This window comes from Lygodium microphyllum, chromosome 12 (genome assembly GCF_053477565.2).
Source record: "Lygodium microphyllum isolate KBCC chromosome 12, Lygodium_microphyllum_v1.1.10, whole genome shotgun sequence".
Classification (NCBI taxonomy): Eukaryota; Viridiplantae; Streptophyta; class Polypodiopsida; order Schizaeales; family Lygodiaceae; genus Lygodium; species Lygodium microphyllum.
In genome coordinates this window covers 2,687,443-2,700,591 of record NC_141146.1, presented here as the reverse complement: position 1 = coordinate 2,700,591, position 13,149 = coordinate 2,687,443, and the positions used below count along the sequence as shown (strand labels likewise).

Genomic DNA, 13,149 nt, shown 5'->3' with positions numbered 1-13,149 from the left:
GTTGGTATGATCGACATCGACATAAGATTCATTCCAAGGCACCTTGATGGTGGCCGATACATCCACTATTGGGATATCCATGGTATCCATGGTCTTATCTAATTGTCATTGTTGTATACTATGATAGGTTCATATCATTGTATATTATAGTATACCAAATCACAAATTATTTAAGAATGTGTTATCGGATTAGTTAGTTCATGTGTGAGTAGTTTGTACATGTTTTAGTGGGTTGGGTATTATATTTTATTTTTGATATGGTCTACCTATTTTTGGGTGCCTAATTATGGCCACATGACATCATTCATGTTGGTCAATTGCATTAACGAGGCTTCATTAATGCTAATTGGCATTATCACAATTTTGGCCTATTTATAGGCCGATGGCTCCTCGTTCAATCATTCATTCAACACACACACACAACTATCCCCTTCGAAAAAGGAAGTTTGTACCAATGCCCACATACCCAATGACTCGAGGTGTTTTTGTACTATCTTATATCTTAGTATTGAGATTCCATTTCTTGAGTATCTATTTCCATGAGTTCTCTTCACACATGGTTCGTCCTTCTTTGCATTGCTTCTCTTTTTTCTTCTCTCTTGTGTTGTGCAATCTATTACAACACTTCCATTATTGTACCCACTTGTAACACTTGCTCCTTGTTCTTGGCGTTCTTGTTGCCCTCTCTTGAATTTGTAATAAAAGCTTTTGTGGATTTGAATCCACTAACTTCAATCTCCTTGAGTCACTCTTTATGTTCCAAAACAAGCGAGGCTAGTTCCTCCCATAGAATGGTGTCCCAAACTTTGAAGGTAAGTTGGTGTAGACTTTGAAGATGGAGATGATTTTTAAGAATTATCACTCTCTCTTTGGATGAAATCCTCTTGCCAAGGACGGATGCTCCTCAACTCCATCTTGTTGATATGACAATTCATAGAAGAAGGGTCATCAATGAATAACATTCAAAGCTTCTTTTATGTGGCAATTCAAAGGGAAAAAATATTTAGAGAGCTTTATCCAAACCTCTACTACGATCCAAATTCTGTGAACATGAATGAAGACGAAATCCTACAAACTCATGAAAAGAAAAGTTTGGGCTCGAGTTGAGCTGATCCAAAAAAGTAACTTAATCAACAATGGAACCAATTCATGGATCCACCATTGGGGTACCAAGGTAGTCACCAAATCCCATTGATCAAAGGTATCCAATATATACTCCACTTGCAAGACTTAAGGGAGTCCCTTCAATGTCCAAGTCTAAATGACCTTTGGGTTGTATCTTGTACTCTTATTCTTGTAATTTCATTATTGTGAACATACTCTTGCACACTTCTTTGTGTCTCTACTCTCATTCTCACTCTCTACACTTCTTCTCTATCAAGTGACACATTCGATCCAGAATTACACTCCATAAACAAATATGGAATTGTCTCAATCTCAATAGAGCATCTACGAAAGAGGCTAGTTCCAATCCCAATTTTAGCTGCTTTTGAGTTAGTCCATATGGCTTTAAATAAGATTAGCCACATTAGACCTACCATTTTAGCTTGGATAATATTATTCCATAGTTGACATAACCTATAATGCCATTTATTGGAGGACTAGTTTGTAGAAATTTTGCTCAAGAGGTAGGCTTTGTTGAGGTTAGGCTTTGTGAGTCCTTTTCTGCACAGGAGATTGGGCTTCGTTGAGGCCTCTTGCTTCAATGCCTTTGGAAGCAACTAAACTAGATCGAATCCTTGCTACTCCCAAGGCAGCAGTGTTAAATGTTGCACAGAAATAGTTAGTTAAGGTCATTGTAGCATTGTCAGGCTTGCTACAGACTCTTAGTTAAGGCTGAGCAGTCTTCAACTCTGATTTTTACATGCCCAAAAGCTATTGTGACAGGGCTTTAAGCCCTTTCACCTTGGCAGATCCTCGACTTGGAATCCAAGAAAGCTATTGATGAATCATGATTGCCTGAACCTCTCCATGGAAAAAACTCCTAACTATCCATGTTGCAATAAGTTTGGAGGCCGTGGTTTTCAAGTTGGGAAGCCCCAACCTCCCTTTGCTTTGGGGGCACTGCAATCTATTGTTATTCTTTTTATGATGCCTTTGATTGTTAAACATTTTTCTTGTTGTTTCCCCTCTTGGAAACAGACTGAAAACCATCATTGTTGGTTTTCTCAATTTCCTGCAAGTGTGTGTTCTACTTTGGCTTAAGTTCAGACCAAGTGCTCAATGCCTTCTTTAAATGGGATGTTGTGGCAGGAAGCGCCACTGCACTAGATCCATTCTCAAGTCATGGGTATCATCAACACTGCATCCTTTGATGAAGATGTCTCCAACACCTCTAAATGAAGGAATGTGGATGAGGTTGGAGCAGCCACTATTTCTGAAGGCTCAGAATCCTTCTTAGAAGCCTCCCTTCTTGTCCTTATCCAGGCAAGTCTTCTTCCAATGGTCGTCTTGCCATGCTTGCGACAGGTGAAGTTCCTTAGATTTGTCATCCTTCTTCTTCCCCTTACCCTCTTCTTTGTGTTTGCATTTTGCCTGGTCAAAGCCTCCAATTCCCCTTGTGAGGAGAGAGTAGCTTGAAACAGTCATCCTGATCCAACACCATGGGTGAGCAACTCTTCCTGTCTGATGGTATCAACCTGTCCAGAAGTAATCAAAGAAGAATAAAAACGATAGTTATCAGGCAGGTAGCTGTGCCAATAACGTGAAAGCCATGTCTTCGAAGGACATCACCTTTTTGCAGTTCTGCATCTTGGAAATAAGTGGGACAGGAAAATGGCAAACACCACAAAGAGAGCAAGCATAGCAGTCACGTTCATTTGCATTAATGAGAGCAAATGAAATGGCCAACTTCTCACACATCTTGCCTTCTGTCATCTGATGTGCCTTGTGACAACAAATGCAAATACGGTGAATGCCCTTCCACACGTAATTTTTGACCAATATCTTCCAGCTTTGCATACGTAGAAATGCTTTTCAGATGGCTCTTATCCCCCACAGAAAAGGAATGTACATTTCCACCTATGTCAGTCCACCAAGAGCGTCCTGGTACCTTCCATGCTCCATTCTGTGTTCTCAAAGCCTCAACCTTGTCTGCTTCTTGTTGCATGCCAGCAGCTGCATATATACTGCTCATGCAGACATATGCTGCAGCACACTTATCATCCAACTGTAGTGCATGCTCAAAGGTCCATCTCACAAGCTCCATGTTTACCCATTTTCGACAGACTGTCAACCACAAATCAGAATCAGGTACCTTCTCAATTGCACCTATTGCCCTGTCAAAGTGACCTGCACGGCTGAAAGTATCAACTAGGCAAGTGTGGTGTTCTGAACTTGGGATAAGGCAATAGACAGTGTTCATCATATTAAAGTAAATTTGCCCTTCCTCTACTAGACCTGCATGACTGCAAGCTGTAAGCAAAATAGCAAAGGTGACACCATCTGGCTCTATACTTTCTCGTCTCATTTTGCTGAATAAGTTGAAAACCCTTTCAGCCTTACCAAGCCTAGCATATCCAGCCATGAGTGTATTCCAAGAGACTGCATTTCGTGCTGGCAGCCCATCAAACACTTCTTGTGCTTTGGCAAGTGCACTGCACTTTGCAAACATGTCCACCAATGCAGTGCCAAGCACAATAGCATGATTTTCCAATAATCCAAGCCTGCAGACTGCAGCATATATCTCTTCCCCTTCCTCAGTTGCTCCAATGCTGCCACAAGCTTTCAAAATGCACGCAAAGGTGACAACATCCGGGGAGAAGCCCTCATCTTGCATCCATGCAAAGCAGTTCAGAGCTTTTTCACCAAGCCCATGCTGGGCATATCCAGCAATTAGCACAGTCCAAGAGACTGCATCCCGTACTGGAAGCCCATCAAACACTTCTTGTGCTTTTGCAAGCATGCCACACTTGACATACATGTCCAGCAATGCATTCCCAAGCACAATACCATGAGTTTCCAATAATCCCAGCCTGTAGACCTTGTCATGTATCTCTTCACCCTTCTCAATTGCTCCTATGCTGCCACAAGCTTTCAAAATGCATACAAAGGTGACTGCCCTTGGGGAGAACCCCTCATCTTGCATTCTTCTAAAGCAATTCAGAGCTTCCTCACCAAATCCATGCTTGGCATATCCAGCAATTAGCACATTCCACGAGATAGCATTCCGTATTGGAAGCCCGTCAAACACCTGTTGCGCTTTCACAAGAGCACCAAACTTGGCATACATGTCCACCAATGCAGTACCTAGCACAATATCATGATATTCCAATAACCCCAGCCTGTGGACCTCAGCATGTATCTCTTCGCCCTTCTCCATTGCTCCTAGGCTGCTGCAAGCTTTCAAAATGCACACAAAGGTGACTGTATCTGGTGAGAAGCCATCATTCTTCATCTGCTCGAAGCAAGTTAGAGCTTCCTCAACAGGCCCATGCTGAGCATATCCGGCAATAAGTGAGGTCCAAGAGACTGCGTCCCGTACTAGAAGCCCATCAAACACTTTTTGCGCTTTCGCAGGCACACCACACCTGGCATACATGTCCACTAATGCATTGCCAAGCACAAGTTCATGGTGTTCCAATAAACCCAACCTGTGCACCATACAATGTATCTCTTTACCCTTCTCAATTGCTCCTATGCTGCCACAAGCTTTCAAAATGCATATAAGGGTGACCGCATCTGGGAAGAAGCCTTCAATTTGCATCTGCCAAAAGGAGTTTAGAGCTCCCTCACAAAGCCCATGCTGGGCATATCCAGCTATCATGACATTCCATGAGATTGCATCCCTCATGAGAAGCCCATCAAATATCTCTTGGGCTTTGGCAAGGGCACCGCACCTGGTATACATGTTCACCAATGCATTGCCAAGTACAATCTCATAGTTTTGTAATAACCCTAGCCTGCGAACCTCTGCATATATCTCTTCACCCTTTTCGATTGCTCTCATGCTGCCACATGCTTTCAAAAGACTTCCAAAGGTGACTATGTTTGGGGAGAAGCCCTCATCTCGCATCTGGCTAAAGCAACTAACAGCTTCCTCACCAAGCCCATGCTGGGCATATCCATCAATCAGTGTATTCCAAGATATTAAATTTCGTTCTAGAAGGCCATCAAACACTTCTTGCGCTTTTGAAAGCATGCCACATTTGGCATACATGTCCACCAATGCATTGCCAAGCTCAGTTTCACCATTTTCCAGCAACCCTAACCTGTAAAGCTCATCATGTATCTCTTTTCCCTTCTTGATTGCTCCTATGCTGCCACAAGCTTTCAAAATGCATATGAATGTAATCACATCGGGGGAGAGACCCTCATCTCTCATCTGCCCAAAACAATTAAGAGCTTCCAAACCAAGCCCGTGCTGGACATATCCAGCAATTATCACATTCCAAGAGATTGCATCTGTTAGTGGAAGCCCATCAAACACTTCTAGTGCCTTGGCCAGCACACCACACTTGGCATACATGTTGATCAATGCATTGCCAAGCACAATATCTTGATTTTTCAGCAACCCCAGCCTGCAGACTTCAGCATGTATCTCTTCACCCTTCTTGGTAGCTCCTATGCTGCCACAAGCTTTCAAAGTGCAGGTATACGTGATTGCATTTGGGGAGAAGCCCTCATTTTGCATCTGCCCAAAGCAGGCGAGCGCATCCTCACCCAGACCATGCTGGGCATACCCAGCAATAAGTGCATTCCAAGACACTACATCGTGTATTGGAAGCCCATCAAACACTTGTTGTGCTTTGGCAAGTGCACCGCACTTGGCATACATGTTCACTAATGCATTACCGAGTGCAATATCACCACTGCCCAATAACCCAAGATTGCAGACCTCTGCATGAATCTCTTCACCCTTCTGAATTGCTCTTATGCTGCCACATGCTTTCAAAATGCATATAAGTGTTACTGCATCTGGGGAGAAGCCCTCCACACACATCTGCCCAAAACACTTCAGAGCTTCCTCACCAAGCCCATGTTGGACATATCCAGTTATTAACACATTCCAGGTGACCACATTTTGTGTTGGAAGCTCATCAAACACTCCTTGAGCTTTTTCAAGTGCTCCACACTTGGCATACATTTGGACAAGGGCAGTGCCAATGTAGACGTTGCTCTTAAGCAACCCTGTTTTGAGAATGTCGGCATGTACCCTGCTGCATTTGTGCAGGTCCTTCTGTCTGCCACAAGCGTTTATCAAGTCCATAAAGCCATGGTGCCTCTTCCACACAGTACCCAATTCTGCAGCTTTCAGACTGTGCCGATCCAGCAGCCTTGATTGTTCGTGCTTGAATTTGCCCAGCGGCCTCCAGCATCTCCATGATGGTGGTTGGGATTCTGATGAGGTTCTGTGGGATCGTTTGTACCTAGATGTCCAGAATTGACAGAAAGTTGTAAGGCATTGTTTGTGCTTGTCTTCTTGCTGCTCCGATTGTCGTAGAATTGTGGGGGATCTCTGAAGTGCTCCTTCCATAACAAGTCTAGGCCTCTGCATGATGATGCCATTCCGCTGCGTTGTCGGTGTGAGAAAATTGTTATGTTGCAAAGACGCAGGGGTGGATGAAACAACGTGAACGAGAGACCGGTGATTAGTTTATTAGCAACAGTACAGATTGCGACTGTGGAAGCATCAACAAATACAGAAGGGAACACAAGATCAGGAAATCCAATACAAAATAAGGTTTTTTGTATTTGATACAAAACCCTTTAACCCAATTTCAGAAGGATTTCCTCCTTTGTAGCAATGGCTAACTCCTTTAGGGCTCGATTGGGTCCGTCGAATACGCTGACAAAGAAGCGAGTCTACATTCAAGAATCCAACCAAGAGAAGAGCTTCACCCTGCTAGCACCGTCTTGGGAAGCCTCTTTCTTCAAGGTGCTAGCAGGGTGAATATGGGGTGCAATTCATCCCACTCACCCTGCACTGCCCTAATGCAACCAAGGGGTAGCGGGGCAATTGTAGTAACCCATTGGATGATCAATGCCAAATTGTCGTCAATGGAGAGAGTTTAGTTAGGAGGTTGTCCTTTTATCTATCATTGGTTTTAAAATTCAACAATCAACCACTACCAATGCTTTATTGCAAAGCTAGAGATCTTTAATGAAAACTCTGAGAAGTGGTGTGCAGTAGAGAGAAGGGGAGACTCTTCTCTAGGTCGATACATTTGGTTGTGCCCCTTGGCCTATCAGGCAAAGATAGCACTAGTGAGGAGAGATTGGAGGAAATGTAGAGCACTATATAAGAAAGGCTTTTCATGGGTCCTTCTTGAAATGAGCTCACACACAGAGTTGCAACTTCTCCACACAAGCAAGAGACAAGATGTTAAAGGTAAGAGAAGAGAAGATTGTACATGTCAATGGTCATCTCACGCCTCAGTGTCTGTTCTTTACCTATTGTAGGCTATGAAAGGCCTTATGAATGAGCTAAGTTTCATAACTTTTACAAAAGTTACAAATTTGAAGAATAAGGGCCTATGTGTCAAGATTTTGTTCTTTATGCATAGGGCCTGTGGGAAGCCATTATAAGAAAGCTCTTAGGAAATGGAATGACCTATGGGATCACCAAGTGGGCAACATTCTAGGAGTTGGTAAGGTAAAAATGAGATTCAGGCTCATGGAAGTTTAACTTAAAAGATAGGAAGTTTGGCCAACATCTAAAGTGTATATGAGAAATTACCATATCAAATCTTTGCAAACAATAAAAGGAGAAAAGGCTTCACTAGGGTGAAAGGAGAAAGGATGTAGAATCTAGGAAAGATGATGACTTCATCAAGATTCATGCTAAATGGAAGGCTCAATTCCCACAAGAGAGTTGGAAAGTCTAGCAATCCAAGATTAGGAGACTGTGATCCAATACACACTTTAACAAATTAAACATGATATTATGGAAAATATGCTCCAAGAAGGTAACCCATGAAGATCTAGCCTTGGTGTGAGATGTGTTTCAAGAGTAAAGAGTTTATTCTCCATGTGCTTTGTCATTGCTCTACTACACAAGCAATTTGGAGAAAGATCAAAGCATAGGTTGCAAAAGCAAGTCTTAATGCTCAAATTGAAATGAAAACAACTGATGCCAGGAGGCATATTCCACGGTGGATTCCGTGCCACGGTGGATTCTGTGAGGTTTTACGGTGGATTCCGTAAACTTTAATGACCGGGGCTCATACACAAAGTGGATTCTTTGTGCGAGAAGTTGATGGGGACGCCTGTCCTTTTCGGGCGTTTCATTAATTTAGTGTGTACATGGGTGATTCCATAGCGGGTGATTCCGCAAAATGCATATTAAATTAATAAACGTTTATGAGTTTTGAGTGCGCACTCGTAATAAATTAAGGTTAGGATTTATTTCTAACCAGTTGATTTATTTATGTAGCTAAAGACTGCTAGGTATTCACTTTTGTCGGTTTAATTGTATTATTTTACTAACGATTGTGAATGCTTCAGTTGATATGTAGAGATAGCAGCAGTGGCGGAGGAAAGCATTGGAGGATAGCGAGTATTCGATTTATGGATTATATTTTGATAGGCGCCACGCCTATATTTTGTCATGCTATTTATTGAGGCATCGATTATTTATTATTATTTTGTATGCGCATGGGCACACGGTTATGTTATTTCTATTTGGACATTGTATTGGGCGTGTCAGACTCTTTGGGCACCGTCCATTAGCTTTATTCCTATTTTTGTGTAAAAGCAAACTCAAAAGCTAAAAGCTTGTTATATTTTTGTAAATTGGGCTATTATTGAGCATGAAGATGAAATATACATAAAATACATGCTTTGTGAAGCGCTCACACAAGGCATGGGGGGGAGATTGCACCTAATTGGTCTCTTGCTCTTGTCGTTCATGCTTTTTACCTTGTAACTTGTGCAAAAAGTAGAGTTCATTGTTCTTAGGGACCTTCCGGCATTCACTACGCGAGCATACAGCGTCCGATCTGCGCACCAGTGGTATCAAAGCGGAGCTAAGATCAAGAGCTTCCAATCGCTACCCATCTCGTGCGAAGGCGGAGCTCCTGGAACGATCGGGCTCTACGGTCAATCTCGTCGCGAACCGTCGATACAGATAGACTTCTAGCGATCAAGAACCCCTATTTCTGTTATTAGATCGCGAAGGACCGGGCTACAGAGGCGGAGGACCACTCCTTCATCAAGTCGTGGACAACCAGAGATAAGCTCCATATTTTCCATAGCTAATTCTTTTCATAAGCTTAATAGAGAAGCTTAAAAGCCTTAAGAAGCTTAAAAAGTTTCGAAATTGGTCCGCGAGGTCACTGAGGACCTCCGAATTTTTCGCGACGGCACAAAAAACGGCCCCCCCACGATCTGCGCCGTTTCATCTTCATTAAGCTTAAGCTTAATCAATTAAGCTTAGTCCTCTAAGGCAAGTCAATTCTGCAAGTCACAAACTCCAGGTCATACACAGTTAGTCAGATTTGGCAAGTCTATCAAGTTGAAGTACTGCAAGTTCCATAAATCGACTAAATTTTGCAAGTCTGCAACTCTGCAAGTCACATAAGTCTGCAACTTTGCAAGTCAGACTAGTCAACTGGAGTCAGAATTGACTTGTGCTCAAAACTCCTAGAAGGACTGTTCCTACGCAGAAACTCCGAACTGCAAAGTTGTTCGTTGGAAGGTACTCTACCCATACGCAGGTTTGCTGAAGCATTTTCAGCATACGAAGAAGGATAAATCGCAGATTTTCTGAAGATTGAGAAAGCTATACCCCAAAACACATAAGCCTTGTATTCTCGAACTTGAGCTACGCTCATCCCGCTAACTTGATTTTGAGTGAGAAAGGTCTTTTGAGTTTTGCAGGATGACGGAACCACATATGGATGATCTTATGGTGGCTGAAGGCGACTTACCTGAGCCTACGTTGGAGCAAAAGCTGGACTTAATCATGATGCAATTGGAAGAAGAACGAAGGGCTAGGCAAGCATTGCAAGCTCAACTGGCAAATTTACAAAGAGCGTCTACCGACAAAGAAGAACCTCAAGCTGAAGATCTGATTCGACGTACCATCGACGCAACTCTTAAAGCTCAAACCATCCGCAAGGAATCAAAGATAAGTAAAAGAAGTTTCAAATTCCGTACTTTCAATGGCATACGAGAAGGAAAAACTGTTCTAGCATTCATTAGTCAGTTTGATGACTATTTCCATGAGGAAACCTATGCAGAAAAAGATAAAATCAAGTGTGTCACTAATCATTTAGTAGACAGAGCATCTCTTTGGTGGACTGTAGTACGCAAGAGCATAGATTGTCCTGCTACTTGGGAGAATTTCAAGAAGAAGTTCATGCAGAATTTCCTTCCACCACAATTTCATGAGAAAGCTATTAAGCAATGGGATCTTCTCCAGCAACGGGATCGTGAGCCTATTCCTCAGTATACAGAGCGTTTTTGGAATGCATTACTCCAGTTACGCATGCTTGAAGACGTACCAGAAGCGACACACAAGCGCAAGTATATGTCTGGACTCCTTGGGCATTACTACGCTGAAGTTAACATGTTCAAGCCTGCTACTCTTGAAGACACCATTTCACTATCTCACGACACTGAAGATAAGCTACGAGGTAGAGACAGACGTCCACAGCAATTCCAAGCCAATGGTAACTATGGATCTAAGCAATTCAATTCCAATTTTAGAAGATTTAATCCAGGTCGTTTCTCTTTATCATCTTTCCGCAAAAATTGGGCAAAACCACCTGCATTACCATCCAATCTCAATCAAAATCCTAAGCCTATTCCACAGCCAAATCCTAATGTACCTAGACTTCCCGCCATTGCAAATAATGTAACCAAAGCCAAGCCAATAGTATGCTATAAATGCCACCAGCCTGGACATCTAGCAGCAAATTGTCATTCAAAGAAGCCACCAGTCCATATCAACTACCTTGGAGCAATGGACGAAGACGAACATGAAGATATGCCTGATTTCACTGAAGATGAGGACGACACTACTACTACTTCCGATACTTTACCAGGTATGCCTACTCCACATTCTTTATTGACTATGAAATGTTTGGTGCATGGAAAGGAAAAGACTATTTTGCATGATGACGATAGTACTCGTGATTTTATTTCAGCAAAATTGGTAAAAGAATTGAAGTTACAGACTGTACCTGCGCATTATCACATCAAAGCTGCATTTTTAGGCACTAGGTATAATGGTACACAGGAAGTGCAAGACTTAGAGATTCAAATTGGTCAATACACTGAAAGAAGAAATTTTCTAGTTGTTCCATTACAGTCGAGTGACATTATTTTAGGTATGCCTTGGCGTCACCAGCATAACCCAGATATAGACTATTCCACACACTCAATGAATATTAATTTTCAAGGAAAATCTATTACATTATATGGTATGCATGCATCTAATGTTTTTCCACTGCTTTTGCATACTCAAGCTAAACGTGCATTACGCAAGAGTAGTAAATCCTATCTCATTTGGGTGAATGAAATGCAAGTAAAAGAAAATCATATGCACTCTAGGCATAAAGAATTTCTTGCACATTTTAAGGACTGTTTTGCAGAAGACCTACCACCTGGTTTACCTCCTTCACGTCCAGAAGACCATAAGATAGATTTGATCCCTGGCACACAACCACCTTGCAAAGCACCATATAGGCATAACCAGATAGAGCAAAAAGAAATCCAGAGTCAAGATGAGGAATTACTAAATAGAGGATTGATTCGACCTAGCAATTCTCCATTCGGTGCACCTGTTCTGTTAGTCAAGAAAAAGAATAATACCTATCGTATGTGCATTGACTATCGAGCTTTAAATAAGATCACTGTAAAGAATAGGTATCCTATTCCTAGAGTTGATGACCTTATGGACAAACTACAAGGATCTGCTATATTTAGTAAAATAGACCTTAAGTCTGGTTATCATCAGGTGAGACTAGATAAGTCTGACATATTCAAGACTACATTTAGAACACAGTTTGGTCATTACGAATTTTTAGTCATGCCATTTGGATTGACTAATGCACCTGCTACGTTTAGTAGAATGATAAACCATATCTTTCTGAAATATCAGTATTGTGTAATTGTCTTCTTTGATGATATTTTGGTGTTTAGTCAAAATGAGAAAGAACATTATGAGCATTTATCATTGGTTTTTCAGTTATTGAAAGAAAATCAACTCTATGCAAATCCTAAAAAGAGTGAATTCTTTAAAACAGAAATTGAGTATTTAGGTCATATGGTATCATCTGATGGAATTAAAGTTGATCCTAAGAAAATTGATGCAATATTGAATTGTCCTGTACCTAAAAACGTGCATGAGTTACGCTCATTCCTTGGTCTTGCTAGTTTCTATAGGAAGTTTGTACGCAATTTTTCATTACTTGCATTACCATTAACCAAACTTCTAAAGAAAGGAATTGTTTATCAATGGACCGAAAATCAACAGAAATCCTTTGACTTACTGAAACATGCATTAACCCATGCCCCTGTTCTACAGTTGCTTGATTTTAATAGACCATTCTTTCTAGTAGTGACCGATGCTAGTGGATCAGGAATAGGAGTTGTACTTATGCAAGACAATCATCATATAGCCTATTCTAGTTGTAAGTTGAAACCCTCTGAGCTAAAATATTCCACATATGACAAAGAACTATTAGCAGTTGTACAAGCATTAAGACAGTGGAAACACTACTTAATGGGTTCAGAATTTATGATTAAGACCGATCAGCAAAGTATTAGACATTTACTTAGCCAACCTCAAATCTCTGACCGACATATCAAATGGGCATCCTTTATTCAAAGTTTTCATCCTATCATTCAATACCAACCTGGAAAAGAAAATGTAGTGGCTGATGCATTGAGTAGAAGACCTGCCATTCATAATATTTATGCCATATCTTTTGATTCTTTGATTGCTATGAAAGATACATATCATCAGGATATTACTTTTCATGCTGATTGGAATAAATTAGTTCAAAATAATTTCATTCCTATTGATTCATTGTCATATAATGATGGATTTATGTTTTATGAAAAGAGATTGTGTGTTACAATTCCATTCCGATCTTTTGTTTTGAATGAAATTCATTGTCCCCCATATCAAGGTTATAGAGGTATCATATCTACCTTACGTACATTAACTGAAGATTTTTATTGGCCGCATATGGATGCTGA

At 41.3% G+C, this 13,149-nt stretch overlaps 1 pseudogene; it reads right to left on the bottom strand.

Annotated features, from left to right (window-relative positions):
- Positions 1–2,875: 2,875 nt before the first annotated feature.
- LOC148027401 (pentatricopeptide repeat-containing protein At2g33680-like) lies at positions 2,876–6,256 on the bottom strand (annotated as a pseudogene).
- Between the last annotated feature and the right edge of the window lie 6,893 nt (positions 6,257–13,149).